The sequence below is a fragment of the Oncorhynchus clarkii genome, chromosome 13 (genome assembly GCF_045791955.1).
Source record: "Oncorhynchus clarkii lewisi isolate Uvic-CL-2024 chromosome 13, UVic_Ocla_1.0, whole genome shotgun sequence".
NCBI classification, from domain to species: domain Eukaryota; kingdom Metazoa; phylum Chordata; class Actinopteri; order Salmoniformes; family Salmonidae; genus Oncorhynchus; species Oncorhynchus clarkii.
Window position 1 is genome coordinate 21,257,783 of NC_092159.1, and position 21,647 is coordinate 21,279,429.

A 21,647-nucleotide genomic window follows, 5' to 3' on the forward strand; every position below is an offset into this window, starting at 1 on the left:
CAAATAGACATTTGGCTTAAAACATTTACTCATTCATGGGCAATATGTGTGCATGCCCTGATCATATCAGTTTACTACATCTGTCTTCCCTCACCAAACCCATCAATGATTTGATTTATTTGACTATAATATATCAGTTATGGCCAACAGAGGGCAACATTTATCCATATAATACGATAAAACCTCACTGAACCTAAATTAATTGGGTTACATTGTAAAAAAAAATCAGATATCGTATGTGATCAGAAACAATGCATTAATTTCCCGGAGTGGTCGCTCTGTGCTTTTGTAGTTGACGTAATAATGTACGATGGATTATAGAAGCCTATGACGTAAACGAACTAAAAAAAAGGTTCAGTGTGCTACTTTTGGCTCAGTTGAGTTGATGCTTTGCAAAGGACAGTCATCCTCATGTTCAAATAAATCACTTTGAGTGGAAAAAGAAGACATTCTGTGTGAGTACAGCATAACTGGCCAAGATGTTGTAAAAAAAAATAGAAATGTATTTTAAAGTCTATTTGTTTGTTAAAAAAAATGTCAGGTCCAATCTGAAGGGTGCCTGAAAGCACAATGGATAGAAATCATAAACCGTTGAGAAAAATTATTCTAAAAGTAAGTCTCATAAGTGATAAAAAAATGTTTGTTCATTCTGGGGCTATCCCTCTTGACATGTAGTGGGGCTATCTTCTTGGTAGTATAACCTATATGCTGTAAAAACAGATTGATATGATTTATAGTTGGAAAGTGGGCATAATTAATTGAGGGCTAAGGTTAAATGTATTTCCTTATGTTCATATACCCCAGGCTGGGACCCTCCAAGCTAGTGCTGGAGAGCAGGTCCTCCAGACAGACATCACTGACCATGATGGACTAAGGCTGCCAGCCCTGGTAGACTGCCCCATTGACAGCCCCCTAAAGGTAAGAAAACGTCTTATAGTTCTGTTGCAAAACGTCTGGTTGTAACGGAGACCAGTTGGTTGCAATCTAGTAATATGACGTGTTGAAAACCAGTTTACAACGTGATAATAAAGCCATTAAGACACATGGACCACCTACTAAACTCAGCAAAAAAAGAAACGTCCCTTTTTCAGGACCATGTATTTTAAAGATCATTCGTAAAAATCCAAATATCTTCACAGATCTTCATTGTGAAGGGTTTTAACACTGTTTCCCATGCCTGGTCAATGAACCATAAACCATTTCTGAACATGCACCTGTGGAACGGTCGTTAAGACACTAACAGCTTACAGACGGTAGGCAATTAAGGTCACAGTTGTGAAAACTTAGGACACTAAAGAGGCCTTTCTACTGACTCTGAAAAACACCAAAAGAAAGATGCCCAGGGTCCCTGCTCATCTGCATGAACGTGCCTTAGGCATGCTGTAAGGCGGCATGAGGACTGCAGATGTGGCCAGGGCAATACATTGCAATGTCCGTACTGTGAGATGCCTAAGACAGTGCTACAGGGAGACAGGACGGACAGCTGATCGTCATCGCAATGGCAGACCACGTGTAACAACACCTGCACAGGATCGGTACATCTGAACATCACACCTGCGGGACAGGTACAGGATGGCAACAACAACTGCCCGAGTTACACCAGGAACGCACAATCCCTCCATCAGTGCTCAGACTATCCGCAATAGGCTGAGAGAGACTGGATTGAGAGCTTGTAGGCCTGTTGTAAGGCAGGTCCTCACCAGACATCACCTTTCCCAACGTCGCCTATGGGCACAAACCCACAATCGCTGGACCAGACAGGACTGGCAAAAAGTGCTCTTTACTGGCAAGTCACGGTTTTGTCTCACTAGGGGTGATGGTCGGATTTGCGTTTATCGTCAAAAGGAATGAGCATTACACAGAGGCCTGTACTCTGGAGCGGGATCGATTTGGAGGTGGAGGGTCCGTCAAGGTCTGGGGCGGTGTGTCACAGCCTCATCGGACTGAGCTTGTTGTCATTGCAGGCAATCTCAACGCTGTGCGTTAAAGGGAAGACTGCCTCCTCCCTCATGTGGTACCCTTCCTCCAGGCTCATCGTGACATGACCCTCCAGCATTACAATGCCACCAGCCATACTGCTCGTTCTGTGTGTGATTTCCTGAAAGACAGGAATGTCAGTGTTCTGTCATGGCCAGCGAACAGCCCGGATCTCAATCCCATTGAGTATTTCTGGGACCTGTTGGATCGGAGGGTGAGGGCTAGGGCCATTCCCCCCAGAAATGTGCAGGAACTTGCAGGTGCCTTGGTGGAAGAGTGGGGTAACATTTTCTTATTTAATTTTTTAAGAGTGGGTTAACATCTCACAGCAAGAACTAACAAATGTGGTGCAGCCCATGAGGAGGAGATGCACTGCAGTACTTACTGCAGCTGGTGGCCACACCAGTTACTGACTGTTACTTTTGATTTTGACCCCTCCTTTGTTCAGGGTCACATTATTCCATTTCTGTTAGTCACATGTCTGTGGAACTTGTTCAGTTTATGTCTCAGTTGTTGAATCTTGTTATGTGCATACAAATATTTACACATGTTAAGTTTGCTGAAAATGAATGCAGTTGAGAGTGAGAGGACGTTTCTTTTTTTGCTGGGTTCAGTTAGAACTAATAGTTTTGGAATTCAGATTTGAATTCTGATTGTAATTCTAAGGTTATGGTTTATAGTTGGAAAAGCTGGCATAATAATGGAGGGTTAAGTTATATGTATTTCCTTATGTTCCTATACCCCAGGTTGGGACCCTCCAAGCTAGTGATAGAGAGCAAGTGCTCCAGACAGATGTCCATTCCGCTGGCCATGATGGACTAAGCCTGCCAGCCCTGGTAGACTGTCTCCAGGATAGCCCTCGAAAGGTAAGAAACATCTTTTAGTTCTGTTGCAAAACGTCTGGTTGTCACGGAGGCCAGTTGGTTGCAATCTAATAATACGACGGGTTGAAAACCAGTTTACAACGCGATAATAACGCCATTAAGACACATGGACCACCTACTAGTTAGAACTAATAGTATTGGAATTCAGATTTTAATTCTGATTTTAATTCTAAGGTTAACCCTTATATGACATGTCAATCAGTACCATCATGCCTATGGTGAAAAATGTGGTTTCTATGGTGATATGATTTCCCCACTGTTGTTATTTGTCTCAGAACCTTGTGCCGAAGCCCCCGCAAGGCCCCAGGCCCAGCCGAGAGGCAGATATAGCAAAGTCAGAAAAGAAGGCCACAGAGGTTATCAAGGCTAGAAGGTCTAGGGAGGTTAAGTCAGGGGTGAAAAAATTAAGCCGCCAAGTAGTTGGTATGTTGGCACTGCCTCAAACTCTTCTAACTCAAACAACCAGTTACAGTGAGTATTCATCTCCACTTCCAAAGTACCTGGATTTATTGATAGAATTCTAAAACGATATATGGTGGAAGGATCCACTAATGTCTACGATCCTCTTTCTGTAGGTGTCCTGCCAGCTATCAAGAAGGGCACTAAAGTTACCCTCCAGTCCTCCAGCTCCCTCTCCGATGACAACAAGGAGGCACTAGGTTAGTTATTATGTTGTTTTTACCATCTTTTGCACCCGCACATTCCCCTTCTTTCTTTTCTCTTATTGTCAGTAATGGTACTTTCATTTTCTCTCCTTTTTCTTTCTTATTTTTCTATACAGTGTTTGGAGACATGTTATGTGTGAAGAATTACTTTAAATCAAATGTCAAACTCATTCTATAGAAGGCCGGGTTTCTGCAGGGTTTCACTCCACCCTTGATTGATGAATTAAGGTCACTAATTAGTAAGAAACTCCTCTAACCTGGTTGTCTAGGTATTAATTGAAAGGAAAAAACTAAAACCCGCAGACACTTAGCCCTCCATGGAATGAGTTTGACACCCCTGCATTAAATACATTTTGATTTGACTAGGGGCCGTCTGCCAGGTCCTGACCACCAGGGTGGGAGACATCCTGAACAGTACCTGCAACGACGATTACAAGGCTAGGCTCATCATCCAGAAAGGTACACTTATAACCTGTTTTGCTCATATCACCAGTAATAACTTGTGTAATAACCAGTGTATTACCATTATAGTAAATGTACTAGATACTGCATAGTGTTATACATGGATGTGGCTTTGAACCAGTTCAGAATATGAGTGTGTTTTCTTAGGATTGGATTCCGGTGCCAGAGAAAGGTTCCCTGGCTCTCCGTGTTCCTCTTCACCCAAGGACGAAGAGGAGGTGGTTGTAAGTGTCATGACTGTCTCATACCCTAAACCCTCCACCTCAACCCAGGCAGCATGGGCAGCTCCTGCCCAGACTCTGGACGGTTTTCTGCCCAGACCCTGCCTGGATGAAGAAGAGGTAGTCCCCAGCACCTCCATGAAGGACAACACTGTGCCGAACACCCAATGCGCACGGGCAGCTCCTTCCCAGACCCTGGAAGAAGAGGTGGGGGAGGCTGAGGTCTCCGAGATGAGTGACAGCTCCCTGATGCCTACCAAGAACAGGAAGGACCCCCTGGAGAAGATTCCCTCCCTCCTACCAGGCAAGGAGCACATCCTCCTTTGCAGCACTCCCTGGGCCACCGTCATGAGCCCCCAGACTCTGAAGTTTATTCTCCACGGCATCATGTGCCGACTGGAGGCCTCAGAGTCCCCCCAGACAAGGAGGGCTAATGAACCCTTCAGGCTGATGAAGGATCTCTTTGTGGAGGTCCAGCATGCCCTGAAGTATGCTGACATCTCTGTCGTCTTTGGCCTGGAGGAGAGCATCCAATTCAGTGGGGAGGATGCGGTGAAGGCCATTGTGAAGACTGCGGCTAAAAGATTGTCCCTGCGTTCGGACTCCAACCGGGCTCAACTGCGTGCCGCAAGCTCTGGTAGCGAGGGAGCCATCAGGTGCATGGCGGACACCATCACACAAGTCATAGATGACTATTCCGAGGACTGGAGTTTCAACGGCCATTTTGGAGCCAGGAGGAGCCGTGGTAGTGGGAGGTCACACTCCTCAACCTCCTCAAGGAGTGACGTCACCCTCACCGAGGAGCTCCTGGCTTGGAGGGAAACTCTAGAAGAGGACCTAGAGGAGATGGCTGATGACAGCACTGGTTTGGAAAAGACCAGTGTAAGCTCAGCCATCTCTGAAAAGTCCCAGGTAATTAGCTACCTTTCTGAAAGCACCAAGCCAATCAGCAGCGCCCTCTCCACAGACCTCGAGGACATCACCTCCAAAAAGGTGAGACGGCCAAGAACCAGTAGATCGTTTAGTTATTTGGGCTGTTTGATTGTGAGGCATCGACTCATGTCTGTTTCTCCCTCTACTAAGAAGAAAGAGGCTATGAAGAAAGAAGTGAGGAAGTCAGGAAAGAAGAAGCGAGGAAATAACAAGAACCAGAAGAAGAACAAGGTGTCTCCTCTTGGCAATGATAGTAAGTCCTCATTTCTGTCAGTCAACATGTGCATCTGTCTTCAGCACACTATTGTAATGTAAGGACGGGAGACTATGATGAAGTTATCAGGGTCTTATTCATTAGCCACTAAATGGAAGACAGCGGACTAAAACAGGGAGGAACTTTCTTGAACTTGCCAATAACAAATGCTTGTTTTTGTTTTCTGTTTCAAAATATTTTGCTACTGTGTACCCTAATGAACACGACCCTGATTTCATGCCTTGTTCTCTGTCACCTGTTCAGGTACTGTGGCTGCAGATGAGCCTAAGAAAAAACAGGCTCTCCTCCCGCGGATCACAGCCGCCCTGGCAAAACTATTTTGCTTCCCCTGCAAAAAAAATATGCAAAAGTAACTGTGCAGAAGACGAGTTTGGGAAAACCCTGCTGCCACCTCCCCCAACCCACTTTCTAAATAAACTCTCAAAGCCAACAGAAGAGGGAGGGAGACAACCCCCCCCACTCACAACTCATTTTATTACACCCCATTTAATTCAATAAACACAACTTGCAGCTATTTTGATCTTCTTCTTCTTGAGTTTTTGTTTTACAGACCCACCTGCATGCTATAGATTCTTAAGGTCAATTTGCTGTCTACTACAGTATCATTGTTATGAGTATGTTCACTGTGCCAGTCATTATAGCCAGTATAGGCTATAATAATGCCCTAACCTAATTGCAATTGATCTTTTTATCTTTTTTTTTTAGAGGGAATAAATCTCTAAGTCACTTGAGTGGGTTGATTCACTGATGTGATCTTCCTGTCTGGGTTGGCGCCCCCCCTTGGGTTGTGCCGTGGCGGAGATCTTTGTGGGCTATACTCGGCCTTGTCTCAGGATGGTAAGTTGGTGGTTGAAGATATCCTTCTAGTGGTGTGGGGGCTGTGCTTTGGCAAAGTGGGTGGGGTTATATCCTTCCTGTTTGACCCTGTCCGGGGGCATCATCAGATGGGGCCACAGTGTCTCCTGACCCCTCCTGTCTCAGCCTCCAGTATTTATGCTGCAGTAGTTTATGTGTCAGGGGGCTAGGGTCAGTTTGTTATATCTGGAGTACTTCTCCTGTCTTATCCGGTGTCCTGTGTGAATTTAAGTATGCTCTTTCTAATTCTCTCTTTCTTTCTCTCTCTCGGAGGACCTGAGCCCTAGGACCATGCCTCAGGACTACCTGGCATGATCACTCCTTGCTGTCCCCAGTCCACCTGGCCGTGCTGCTGCTCCAGTTTCAACTGTTCTGCCTGCGGCTATGGAATCCTGACCTGTTCACCGGACGTGCTACCTGTCCCAGACCTATTATTTGACCATGCTGGTCATTTATGAACATTTGAACATCTTGGCCATGTTCTGTTATAATCTTCATCAGAGGTTACTCGGCGACAGCGGTGCTGATACTGCTTCATTTCTCTCTTGTCGAATTAATACAGTGGTCTTCATTTGCATATTTCCGGAAAGCGAATAAGCCCCTCAAATGGAAAGGAAGGCAACCGAAAAAGAAAATAGCCAAAATAGGTTACAAACCCCGTTATTTTTCTGTAGCCTACAGTTTTACCCACAGAAATAAGAGGACACCTTGTAGCCTCTTCGCTTGCGCGGCCTCCATTGCATATATCGTTATACAATCGTTGCAATGTTTTAAATAGCCTTCTTCTATCACATTGCACTGCAAGACATAGGATTGAACTGACATTTGAATTGGTGACAGATACTGGAGCATCATCTGCAGCGCGAGAGCCTGTTGTACAGGTAGCAGCCATAGGCATTAGCATATTGGCCTGAAATCGCCTGAAGTGCCATCACACAAACCGAAACAGGCAAAAGCCTACGTAATTACATCCTCAGGCAGTTCTTTGTAGCCTATACAACGCAGGTTATTTGTCCTTCAGATGTATTATTTTTTGCTAGTGAAGGCATGCTACAGCCGTTAGAATATTGTAGTCAGAAATGGGTGTCCCTTGGGTTGGCTTTACTCCAAAAGATGAGAGCGAAAGATCTCAAACATTTTATTATGGAAGAGGCATTATGGCTGACTATAAAAAAAGTGAAGTATTCTGCCCCAAGCATCTGCATTAAGTCTTTTTGGGGACTACTTTTCAAGGAATAAATTACCTTGCATTTCAGGCTAATTATTGTTAATATTATAAACGCTAGAATAGAAAAGACTAGAGACATGTACCACCAAGTGAAAGCGCTGGGTAGATTTCACCAGCACAGGGTGTGTTTTAAATTTTTTTTTATTTCACCTTTATTTAACCAGGTAGGCTAGTTGAGAACAAGTTCTCATTTGCAACTGCGACATGGCCAAGATAAAGCATAGCAGTGTGAGCAGACAACAGAAAGAATTACACATGGAGTAAACAATTAACAGGTCAATAACACAGTAGAAAAAAAGAGAGTCTATATACATAGTGTGCAAAAGGCATGAGGAGGTAGGCGAATAATTACAATTTTGCAGATTAATACTGGAGTGATAAATGATCAGATGGTCATGTACAGGTTGGTGTTGGTGTGCAAAAGAGCAGAAAAGTAAATAAATAAATAAAAACAGTATGGGGATGAGGTAGGTAAAAATGGGTGGGCTATTTACCGATAGACTATGTACAGCTGCAGCGATCGGTTAGCTGCTCAGATAGCAGATGTTTGAAGTTGGTGAGGGAGATAAAAGTCTCCAACTTCAGCGATTTTTGCAATTCGTTCCAGTCACAGGCAGCAGAGAACTGGAACGAAAGGCGGCCCAATGAGGTGTTGGCTTTAGGGATGATCAGTGAGATACACCTGCTGGAGCGTGTGCTACGGGTGGGTGTTGCCATCGTGACCAGTGAACTGAGATAAGGCGGAGCTTTACCTAGCATGGACTTGTAGATGACCTGGAGCCAGTGGGTCTGGCGACGAATATGTAGCGAGGGCCAGCCGACTAGAGCATACAGGTCGCAGTGGTGGGTGGTATAAGGTGCTTTAGGAAGTTTTTGATTTGTTAAAAAAGTTTGAAATATCCAATAAATGTCGTTCCACTTCATGATTGTGTCCCACTTGTTGTTGATTCTTCACAAAAAAATACAGTTTTATATCTTTATGTTTGAAGCCTGAAATGTGGCAAAAGGTCGCAAAGTTCAAGGGGGCCGAATACTTTCGCAAGGCACTGTATCTGCCCTGCTAGAGCTGCCCCGGTCAACTGTAAGTGCTGTTATTGTGAATTGGAAACGTCTAGGAGCAACAACGGCTCAGTGAAGTGGTAGGCCACACAAGCTCACAGAACGGGACCGCCGAGTGTTGTAGTGAGTCAAAAAAAATCTGTCCTCAGTTGCAACACTCACTACCGAGTTCTCAACTGCATCTGGAAGCAACGTCAGCATAATAACTGTAGGTCGGGAGCTTCATGAAAGGGGTTTCCATGGCCGAGCAGCTGCACACAAGCCTAAGATCACCATGCGAAATGCCAAGCATTGGCTGGAGTGGCGTAAAGCTTGCCGCAATTGGACTCTGTGGAAACGCATTCTCTGGAGTGATGAATCACGCTTCACCAGCTGGCAGTCCGATGGACAAATCTGGGTTTGGCGGATGCCAGGAGTACGCTACCTGCCACAATGCATAGTGCCAACTAATGTTTGGAGGAGGAATAACGAATTGCCTGGGGCTGTTTTTCATGGTTCGGGATTGGCCCTTTAGTTCCAGTGAAGGGAAACCTTAACGCTACAGCATACAATGAATGACATTCTATACATTCTTTCCTGTTTTAGCATGACAATGCCTCCGTGCATAAAGGGAGTTCCAAACAGAAATTGTTTGCTGAGGTTGGCATGGAAGAACTTGACTGGCCTGCACAGAGCCCTGACCTTAACCCCATCGATCAGCTTTGGAATTAATTGGAACACCGACTACGAGCCAGGCTTAATCGCCCAGCATCATTGCCCGACTTCACTAATGCTTTTGTGGCTGAATGGAAGCAAGTAGCAAGTCCCCGCAGCAATGTTCCAACATCTAGTGGAAAGCCTTCCCAGAAGAATGGAGGCTGTTATAGCACCAAAGGGGGGACCAACTCTATAATAATGCCCATGATTTGTAATGAGATGTTTGACAAGCTTTTGGTCATGAAGTGTAGCATAAGAACACAACACAAGCCATGGCAAAATGTGTAGAATTGCAGGAAACTAGCTTAATTAAACTGTAAAATGCTTTCTTTTCCCCATGACAAAATGTCTAGAATTGCGAATAGCAGACAAAATTGTTTTAAAACAGCAACATTTTGTTTCTGCTGCCATGGGAGGGCCTCTAAAAATGTTGGTCAGAGAAGGCGCTGTTGGCCACGCCCCCCACATCTATTTCTCCACCTAGTCAGGTGAACAGGGCCTTGCCCTTTATTATGATAAACAAGCCCGGGTAACCATTTCACCAGAGCTGTTGTCTTGGTTGCACTTGTTTTCTTGGATCACTGGTGTCTGGTAATGTACAGGAATGATTCACCTCAGTTCACTCTCTGGGAGTATAATGAACGTCACCTCTCTATTGGCCCTTTCCAGTGTGTGTGGCAAACTATCCAGACCTGTTCTGTAACCCCAGGAGGTTTCATGTGGTGTTAATATAGAGCTGAATGAACACACAATCAACACAATCAACAATCAAATGTACTGAGGCTATTGTACCAAAGTGGCACAGGTGTAATAGTAATAGGTCAGATGGTTTATTTTTGACGCCACACTAACTATACTGGTCCCAGATCAGTTTCGATCAGTGCCCCAGAAAAGGGGATCTGGTTGCTTCATCTACTTTGGGAAAGTGAGGCTTAAACCAATCCCATGGACATACCGTGTATCGTTTATGTGTGTATTTTCTGTTAATGCCTAGGCAAATGCAAGGGCATCCGGGGTTATGTTGGTGTACAGTGTTAAATCTGTTTGTAATCCATTTGAGGTTAACGCAGCAGTGCTGGTGATCCTTTTAATCTGTATCTTATTGAATCACAGACCTGATCAGGGTCAGATCGGCCTAGCCCCCCTCCGACAATACACTCACTACCATTGCAGAATAAATTATTAGTCACATCGCATTGCTTTGCAATTCCTTTGGAGGGAGGATGGTGGAAGTGTGTATTTTAAAGCCATGTTCCCATTGGTATTCATGGAAACGTGATTATCAGGAGGGCGCTTATTGCTACACTAGGAATTCAGGAAGCAATTCTTCTTCTAAATGTGGTTGCGTTTAGGGAACTTGGGTAGTCTGAGGGAGCTTCACCGGATGACATGATATTAGCTAATTAGCCCAAATGTGTCTGTTCTTCATTCAAGCTTACATCAAAGCAACTTATTCATTAGATTCATCTCAATTCTAGATAACATCTGCTGTACAGGGCCATGTGTTAACTCGAAATGACACAACGACAAGGTTCCAGTTTAACAAAGTTTACTATTTTTTATTTTATTTTTATTTTATTTCACCTTTAATTAACCAGGTAGGCTAGTTGAGAACAAGTTCTCATTTGCAACTGCGACCTGGCCAAGATAAAGCATAGCAGTGTGAACAGACAACAACACAGAATTACACATGGAGTAAACAATAAACAAGTCAATAACACAGTAGAAAAAAGAAAAAAAAGAGTCTATATACATTGTGTGCAAAAGGCATGAGGTGGTAGGCGAATATTAAAATTTTGCAGATTAACACTGGAGTGATAAATTATCAGATGGTCATGTGCAGGTAGAGATACCGGTGTGCAGAAGAAGAAGAACAGTAAATAACTAAAAACAGTATGCGGATGCGGTAGGTAAATTGGGTGGGCTATTTACCGATGGACTATGTACAGTTGCAGCGATCGGTTAGCTGCTCAGATAGCAGATGTTTAAAGTTGGTGAGGGAGATAAAAGTCTCCAACTTCAACGATTTTTGCAATTCATTCCAGTCACAGGCAGCAGAGAACTGGAAGGAAAGGCGGCCAAATGAGGTGTTGGCTTTAGGGATGATCAGTGAGATACACCTGCTGGAGCGCGTGCAACGGGTGGGTGTTGCCATCGTGACCAGTGAACTGAGATAAGGCGGAACTTTACCTAGCATGGACTTGTAGATGACCTGGAGCCAGTGGGTCTGGCGATGAACATGTAGCAAGGGCCAGCCGACTAGAGCATACAGGTCGCAGTGGTGGGTGGTACAAGGTGCTTTAGTAACAAAACGGATGGCACTGTGATGAACTACATCCAGTTTGCTGAGTAGAGTATTGGAAGCTATTTTATAGATGACATCGCCAAAGTCGAGGATCGGTAGGATAGTCAGTTTTACTCGGGTAAGTTTGGCGGCGTGAGTGAAGGAGGCTTTGTTGCGGAATAGAAAGCCGACTCTAGATTTGATTTTAGATTGGAGATGTTTGATATGAGTCTGGAAGGAGAGTTTTCAGTCTAGCCAGACACCTAGGTACTTATAGATGTCCACATATTCTAGGTCGGAACCATCCAGGGTGGTGATGCTAGTCGGGCGTGCGGGTGCAGGCAGCGAACGGTTGAAAAGCATGCATTTGGTTTTACTAGCGTTTAAGAGCGGTTGGAGGCCACGGAAGGAGTGTTGTATGGCATTGAAGCTCGTTTGGAGGTTAGATAGCACAGTGTCCAAGGAAGGGCCAGAAGTATACAGAATGGTGTCATCTGCGTAGAGGTGGATCAGGGAATCTCCCGCAGCAAGAGCAACATCATTGGTATATACAGAGAAAATAGTCGGCCCGAGAATTGAACCCTGTGGTACCCCCATAGAGACTGCCAGAGGACCGGACAACATGCCCTCCGATTTGACACATTGAACTCTGTCTGCAAAGTAGTTGGTGAACCAGGCAAGGCAGTCATTAGAAATACAGAGGCTACTGAGTCTGCCGATAAGAATATGGTGATTGACCGAGTCGAAAGCCTTGGCCAGGTCGATGAAGACGGCTACACAGTACTGTCTTTTACCGATGGCGGTTATGATATCATTTAGTACCTTGAGCGTGGCTGAGGTGTACCCGTGACCGGCTCGGAAACCAGATTGCGCAGCGGAGAAGGTACGGTGGGTTTCGAGATGGTCAGTGATCTGTTTGTTGACTTGGCTTTCGAAGACCTTAGATAGGCAGGGCAGGATGGATATAGGTCTGTAACAGTTTGGGTCCAGGGTGTCTCCCCCTTTGAAGAGGGGGATGACTGCGGCAGCTTTCGAATCCTTGGGGATCTCAGACGATATGAAAGAGAGGTTGAATAGGCTGGTAATAGGGGTTGCGACAATGGCGGCAGATAGTTTCAGATTGTCAAGCCCAGCTGATTTGTACAGGTCCAGGTTTTGCAGCTCTTTCAGAACATCTGCTATCTGGATTTGGGTAAAGGAGAAGCTGGGGATGCTTGGGCGAGTAGCTGCGGGGGGGAGCTGTTGGCCGCGGTTGGAGTAGCCAGGAGGAAGGCATGGCTAGCTGTTGAGAAATGCTTGTTGAAGTTTTCGATTATCATGGATTTATCGGTGGTGACCTTGTTACCTAGCCTCAGTGCAGGGGCAGCTGGGAGGAGGTGCTCTTGTTCTCCATGGACTTTACAGTGTCCCAGAACTTTTTGGAGTTAGAGCTACAGGATGCACATTTCTGCTTGAAAGAGCTGGCCTTTGCTTTCCTGACTGATTGCGTGTATTGGTTCCTGACTTCCCTGAACAGTTGCATATCGCGGGGACTATTCGATGCTATTGCAGTCCGCCACAGGATGTTTTTGTGCTGGTCGAGGGCGGTCAGGTCTGGAGTGAACCAAGGGCTATATCTGTTCTTAGTTCTGCATTTTTTGAACGGAGCATGCTTATCTAAGATGGTGAGGAAGTTACTTTTAAAGAATGACCAGGCATCCTCAACTGACGGGATGAGGTCAATATCCTTCCAGGATACCCGGGCCAGGTCGATTAGAAAGGCCTGCTCGCAGAAGTGTTTTAGGGAGCGTTTGACAGTGATGAGGGGTGGTCGTTTGACTGCGGACCCGTAGCGGATACAGGCAACGAGGCAGTGATCGCTGAGATCCTGGTTGAAGACAGCGGAGGTGTATTTGGAGGGCCAGTTGGTCAGGATAACGTCTATGAGGGTGCCCTTGTTTACAGATTTAGGGTTGTATCTGGTGGGTTCCTTGAGGATTTGTGTGAGATTGAGGGCATCTAGCTTAGATTGTAGGACTGCCGGGGTGTTAATAAGCATATCCCAGTTTAGGTCACCTAACAGAACAAACTCTGAAGCTAGATGGGGGGCGATCAATTCACAAATGGTGTCCAGGGCACAGCTGGGAGCTGAGGGGGGTCGGTAGCAGGCGGCAACAGTGAGAGACTTATTTCTGGAGAGAGTAATTTTTAAAGTTAGTAGTTCGAACTGTTTGGGTGTGGACCTGGAAAGTATGACATTACTTTGCAGGCTATCTCTGCAGTAGACTGCAACTCCTTCTCCTTTGGCATATCATATGAACACCATCAAAGGTCGCCATTACATTCAAGGCAAGGTCCATCAACTACCAGACTTCCTGCGCATGCGCCCTCTTGACTGAGTGATAGCCCCGTAATAACATAAATATTGGGATACTTAAAACATGAACTTAACAATCTCCCCTTTTCTTTAAAGACAAATAAAACATCAACAACATAATGAAATGTCCAAGTATTATTCAAGATCCCCATTACAAATGGGTTGTGTGACAGTTTTTATTTGTATTACTCAAGCTGCCACTTTCCATTACTGAGAGCCTGTAGGAGCACAAGAGCGGATGCTCCTTTTTTAGTCAGACAGTCAGCAAGCTGTTCCTTTGTGGTCGACCACAGAATCCGCTGGATTCTCTGTGCTTGAATAAGTTCCTTGATGCTGCTAATCTCAAGACGAAGTATTTTCTCTGTGACAGACTTGGTTGATTTCACAGCATCAACTAATGAGTAGTTGTCAGTGACACAAACTACAGGTAGAATGTGCCGTTTTGTCTCACCAGTGGTAAGCTCTGAGAACAGAGTTGCAAGAAAGATCTCATTGTCAATTCCATCCGCAAGAGCAAGTGTTTCTCCAGCAAGTGTGCTTCGGACAACCCTTCTGATCCTTTTTGACTGCCAACAGATAGGTGAGAATCTTCCTCCTTCACCCATTAACACGATTAGATGTCCACCTTGTGTGCCTCCATCTGTAAGGTTCCCTAGCGAAGCATCACTGAAGACAACTAGTTTCAAAGAGTCATCTTTTCCAACATGCTGAAACTTTAAAGTCACTTGTTGTGATTTCAGATTTACGAACAACTTTGTTTGTCTCATGAATATCACCACACCATCTTGGCCAATGACTACTCCCGGTCCTTTCCACTCTTGACAGTCAACTCATTTGTAGAACACTCTGTTTCCAGTGTCGTACTTCTCATCGGTGGGTCGAAGCTGTTTCCGCAGAGCCCTGCGAATTCTATCTGAGCACTCTGCTTCAGTGAATGCTTTTCTCGCTGCATGTAGTGCTGAAAGGTGCTGTCCCACCCACGCACTCACACAGGTCCCTTCTAGTGCTGGTGGCTGGTCAACCAGTACTGAGGGAAGATTAGGGTTCTGCCCGAACCCTAGTTGATATGGGCTGTAACCATGCACATTGTGCATTGAGTTTTTTGCCATAAAAGCCCAATCTAGGGCTGTGTTCCAGTCACATCCATTGTCTTGCTTCACTTTCAGCATGATCTCTGTGAGTGTTTGATTGTGTCTCTCCAGAAGTCCATTGCTCCATGGACTGTATGCAGCAGTTGTCTTTACTTCCATGTTGAAGTTCTCTGCCATATCTCTTATTTCATTATTATTGAATTCTCCTCCATTGTCACTGTACAATTTCTGGGACGGGCCATGCACACATATTCAGGAATGAATGAAGTGCTTGATGATTTCACTGTGTTTCTTTGTATTCACAATGCTGCCAGCACTGAAGTGGTCGATTATGTGAAGGTACCACACACTTGGACCTAACTCATGTAGATCTACAGCCACTGTTTCATTGTACTTGGAAGCCAGTGGCAAACCAACAGCTGGTCTGGGCTTAGGTTTGCTGTATTGTTGACATGTCTCACAACTGTTAACTATCTGCTGTAGAATGGAAATACTCTCATCATCATTATTCCCTGCACTCCTGAGTGACTTTTGAAGTCTGTCAACTGTATAATGTCCAAACTGTTTGTGAAGTTGTAACAATACTTTGTGTTTTTCTTTTGTGTTCATGTGCTCCGTGTCAGTCAGAATCTCATTTTTGCATTGACTCTGTGTGATGTCTTTGTCCAAAATGTTTACACAATAGAGGCCTGAGGTAGTAAGTTCAAGAGTCACTGGTTGTTTAAACATCACTGCCTTGTCATTTTTTTAATGTCTAGTACAGCCCCTGCCTTCTTGAGGGAAGCTTTACTTAATAGTAAGGGGATATCTGTAGGGACCACCTCTGTTTCAATGTGACACTTAGTCTGACCAATTTTTGCTGGTATCTTAACTCTCTTGGTAGAATGGACAATTCTCCCATCTCCAAATTTGAAAGCTCTGATGCTTGGTGTGTCAATCATATTTTGTACTTCCTTCATATTCAGTTCACTGACATAGCTATCAAGCCAATTTTCACCACACACTGTCTGTGTGCATGCAGTATCAATCACAGCAGATCCTAAGGATTCAACTATAAAAATCTCAGTATCAGAAGCAGATTCATTTGAAAACAGTGTAATGTTACACTGCTCTCTCTGTGTTTGCATTTTCCTCTGTTAGTTTAACTTGTTCATTTTTACGAGGCCAGTCTTTAACCCAATGGTAAGTGCTTTGACAAATAGCACATTTTGATCTTCTTCTGTATTTGTCCAGTGGATTTGTGTCGAGAAATGGCGCCCTCTTCTGGTTGTCTTGAGAACGTGACTTGTTGGCGCCTTTTCTCTGCTGCTCGGTGTAATATGCTGTGTCACTCACTTGCATTCCATCAGTTATTGGCGCGACAGACGTCTTTTCACCAAATATTATTTTTAGTGCCGACTTCATAGATGCAAAAGTCAGCACAGTACAAGCAGTCAAAGCCAACTGTTTCTCCCTACCATCTAGACAGGCAGTATCTAGCAACTTGAAAGCTAACACTTGTTAGGGTTGCGTCAATCGAATCTGGTATCAGGATAAGTATGACACTGAGTCAACGACTGTATGCTATGTATTTTTTATTAGCTAAGCAATAAGTGGTAAATGCAATTTTCGTATATACGGGCTCTCTGTCACACCTCGCAGGGCAAACAGAGAACTGACTTGTTCCTGACAAAGATATTATAATATACTCTGACAGAAGTAGTTCCTGCTTCCGAGATGGCCTGTCACAAGGTAGAGACTGGGCGTGGTTGAAACTCACTCAGCCTATCCTTGATTGTTGGCGCAGGAGCTGGGCGCAGCCCGCGGACGCTCCAGTTGATAGATGTAACTGTTGCTGTGTAGAATATCTATGCGCTCATACCCTAGATATACCGTTATCTGGTTCCTGTTATTACTAAGTTTGAGTTCTAACAAAAGACAGTCTGTTTAACTGCCTAGGTTCTGTACGTGTCTCCCACAACTCATGATAGCTGCCTACACCTCAAGGCCAGCCACAGCCATTCCGCTAGTCACACCATATGTTGAAAAATGTGGCTTTTACCATACAGACACCCTCATGATAGGCCAAGCATATTTTCAATCCTCACACACTGCATCCGGGAGAACCATGTCGTACTTGCGCATCCTATTGTACCTCTGTTCGAAATCAATGATGTAGTCCGTCATTGCAACCGAAATATTTCTCGTAACACTGTCAAAGTTTGAATATGCCTCGTAGGCACGGTCTTTCTCTTCTTTAAGAAATACAGAATCCAGTACTCTTATCAAAGTTCCCATACCATCATCCTTGTTCAAATCCTCAACGGCTATTTCCAGTGCTGTATCTCTCGCTCTTCCCTCCAGCGATAATACCACCGCAAGTGACTGCTTTTTCGCATCCAGATTAGTAACGCGTGTCCAGATTCCAAGTTCATTTTTCCAACTTTTGTATGACCTCTTCTCGTCGAAGCGAGGTGTCACATTGTAGTTATTAGCCATCCCCTGCTACCAATGTTAACTCGAAATGACACAACGACAAGGTTCCAGTTTAACAAAGGTTACTATATCGTATGAACACCATCAAAGGTAGCCATTACACAAGGCAAGGTCAACTACCAGACTTCCTGCGCATGCGCACTCTTGACTGAGTTATAGTGCTGTAATAACAGAAATATTGGGATACTTAAAACATGAATTTAACACCATGGACCGATATAATGAATTTCGTCCCGAACCTGCCTGCACGGGCCACTCTGTGCAGGTAGGTGTCAGAATCCTCGGGCATGTCGTAGTTGAAGACTATGTTGACGCACTCAATGTCCATCCCTCGGCCAAACAGGTTGGTGGCCACCAGGATCCGCCTTTGGAAGTCCTTGAACTGCTGGTACCGGGAAAGCCTGGGGGAGGAAGGGGGGCATCCATAGATTTAGAATAAGTAGAACAGGCATTATACATCCTGGCATTATACATCCTGCTTCAGTTTCACTGAAACTGTGACCCACAAACATGTTGTCTGAGAGAAAGTTCACAGCTTCTGCTACATGACTATTATAGAAAATGTGCAAGTAAATGAGATTCTCAATTTGATTGTGCAACTCCTCATTCCTCTCCTCCTTTTGAAAAAAAGTCAATGGATAAAAACTATATGCTACTTATCGTTTTAAATATGTGCATGCTCACAGGCAGAAACTTTGTCTGTGCATAGACTTAGTTCACTTGAATGAGTAAAATTGTATTTAAAAACGTGACTTTCAAATCCATGGACAAAATACATTCAACTCACTCAGATTAAAACTAAAATAAATTACGTTTTAGCATTAAATTCTCTGAAAAGACCTCTGTCCGTACCTGGTTGAACTCGAGCAGGTCGAAGAGCTTGCGGTTCTTCTCGCTATCCTTCAGCTTGCAGTAGTACTGCTGCAGGCCGTGCAGCGTCAGCTTGGTCTCATCGTCCACAAACACCTCCATGGGCTACAGGAGATATTCATTAAGCACCAAACACAGAGAGGGACTACCAGGACTTCCAGTGCTAAACATTTAGCTAATGTGCCCTAATGAATAGAACATGGGGAAAGTGTAACTCTTTAGGGCAGTTTTATAAACCTAGCCACATTAAGTGAAAAAAAGGAGTAAACCACATTCTGTGTTGGTGAATGAAGAACTACAAATGTGATTGTGAACATCAATTACTAGTACTAGAGCTGGATGGAACTTTATTTTTCATTATAGCTTTAATGCCAGGACTGTTCCTCCCGAAAATGTCCAGAGCCCCAGACCCAGGTTAAGAGAGGGTCAACTCTGGCCACTTTGAGACAGACAGTCACGAGCAGGCAAAGCTTAGAGGGGCTAGACTGGAACTTTTTACATTAATATTAAGCCATATCCAAAATCCCTTGAAAAAAAGGGGGCAATCAGTAGTTTCTACATCAATTTTTAGACATTTAAAATTAAAAGAATAACAAATGCCCATGAGCTTAGTTCAACTTTCGTACCCCACCAGAACCCAAAATACAAGCTTGTTCCATTCCAATGCTTGTAAACAAAGTAAACGCAAAAATAAACTATATAGTCTCAAAACATGGTCAAAATGATCATTCTGATATCATTGACGGTCAGTCCTTGCATATAGCTCTACGAATTTCAGAGTGGTTAAATTTCTCCAGACCTATCCCTCCAAAACAGGGGCGAGGAAGATGATTCATTAATGTTTATACTGCCGATTGCCTCTTCAAAGTGCAATTTAGGCAGATGGGTTAATCTCTGTGTGTGTGTGTGTGTGTGTGTGTGTGTGTGTGTGTGTGTGTGTGTGTGTGTGTGTGTGTGTGTGTGTGTGTGTGTGTGTGTGTGTGTGTGTGTAAAACTGCAACTTTAAGTTTCAGAACATGTACATAACCACGGGACTACATAAAATGTAAATACTTCCCTACGTTTTGGCTAAATCCTTACTTAAGTCACACCATCTATCACATTCTGTTCCAATATCCACTACTACTCTTAGTAGGACAGTGTATTAGAAGTGCATTCTAAGTGGTATGCTAGTAGGTACATTGGAACACGTTTTCAATTGACCGTTCCTCTGTGACGTTTCAACTTACTCCTTGCTCCCGTCACTCACATCTGGCATCAGCCCCCCTGTTCTACTGTGGTGTGAATTAGCATTTTGTCACACTCGTCCAGGACAAAGTGCTTCACGTTCTTCAGGTTGAGGGTCTTGTTGCGGATGAGGGCCAGGATGCGGCCGGGCGTTCCCACCACAATGTGGGGGCAGTTCTTCGTCAGCGCGTCCTCGTCCTTCTTGATGGACAGGCCCCCGAAGAACACGGCTGCCTTGACAGTAGGCATGTACTTGGAGAAGCGCTCATACTCTTTGCTGATTTGGAAGGCCAGCTCTCGTGTGTGGCACATCACCAGCACAGACACCTGGTAGACAGAGAGAGAGGTAGGGGAGGATGTTTAATACAGAACTCTCTGGACAGCAGAGAAACAAAAAGCACACAAGATTATCCAATAGGATAGAACAGCAGTGTAAACAGCGAGATTAAAAGGAGAACAAATTCAGACTGCAATTGGCCCAGCGTCATTAGGGTTTGGCCGGGGTAGGCCGTCATTGTAAATAAGAATTTATTCTTAACTGACTTGCCTAGTCCAAATAAAGGTTAAATAAAGTTGGCGATTAGACACTTTCTTATGCAAGTATCCCCAGATACACATTAAGCCTATTCCTAAACTACAAAGCACTCAATGGATTCTCCATCGAAAGCTATTTTTAGTACATGAGGATGTAACAGCAATTCAGTTGCTGCTTCCACAATGTCATTATTCAACCATTCACCTGCTTGTACACAGGCTCAATCTGCTGCAGGGTGGCCTGTACAAACACAGCCGTCTTGCCCATACCAGACTTGGCCTGGTACAGGATGTCCATGCCCAGGATGGCCTGTGGGATGCACTCATGTTGGACTGAAAGACAGAAACGTAACTAGGGGAAGTTAGTTAAGAACAAATTCTTATTTACAATGACGGCCTACCAAGAGGCCTCCTGCGGGGATTGGGGCCTGGGATTTAACATTAACAAAATATATATATAGGACAAAACACACATCACTACATAAAGAGAGACCTAAGACAACATAGCAAGGCATCAACACATGACAACACAGCATGGTAGCAGCACAAAACATTGTACAAACATTGGGCACAGACAACAGCACAAAGGGCAAGAAGGTAGACAACACATCACACTGACAGTTGTGGCTGCTTTGTAAGTGTCCATGATTGAGTCTTTGAATGAAGAGATTGAGATAAAACTGTACAGTTTGGGTGTTTGTTGCAGCTCATTCCAGTCACTAGGGCAGATAACTGAAGAGAGGAGCGACCCAGGGATGCGTGCTCTTTGGGGACCTTTAACAGAATGTGACTGGCAGAACAGGTGTTGTATGTGGAGTATGAGGGCTGCAGTAGTTATCTCAGATAGGGGAGGGGGAGAGAGGCCTAAGAGGGTTTTATAAATAAGCATCAACCAGTGGGTCTTGCGACAGGTATACAGAGATGACCAGTTAAAGTATGATGTGATGCTTGAAGGGGCATACATGTATAACTCATAGTCGGAGTCCCAAATGACACACTATATATTGTGGATTACTTTCGACCAGGGCCCAGTCACACACAGCGCTAATTTTGAATAAAGCCCTATGGGCCCAGCTCAATAGTAGTGCACTATGTCAGGAATAGGGTGCCATTTGACACACACAGAATGGACAAAGTCAAAAACAGTCCTTGGTTGAAGGTGGGAAGTGCATGTGAGGCTCACCTTCAGAGGGATGTTCAAAGCCACAGTCGACAATGGCGCGGAGCAGCTCTGGTTTGAGCAGGAAGTCTCGGAAGCCGGAGCTGTGGGTGGAGACTAAGAGCCCTTTACCTCCTCCTTGCCCGCAGGTGTGGCGGTCTCCGGGGCAACCTGAGGCTCCTCATCCTCTTCATAGTCCAACAGCTCGTTGTCAACGTCGTTCTCTGCCATTCTAGAGAAGGGGTACTTGCGTTAGTTGAAGCTAGGAAAAACTGGAGACTAGTTTGGGGGTGGGCGCTGCATCAACAATACAGTAAATTCAGAAGGTTAATTGAAATGCCAATTCAATAATCTATGTACAATTCCTCACCATCTGACCTTAGTTATATTACATGAG

General features: G+C 44.6%; 1 pseudogene; it reads right to left on the bottom strand.

Annotated features, from left to right (window-relative positions):
• Positions 1-15,036: 15,036 nt before the first annotated feature.
• Positions 15,037-21,481, bottom strand: LOC139424572 (ATP-dependent RNA helicase DDX39A-like; annotated as a pseudogene).
• Positions 21,482-21,647: the final 166 nt, after the last annotated feature.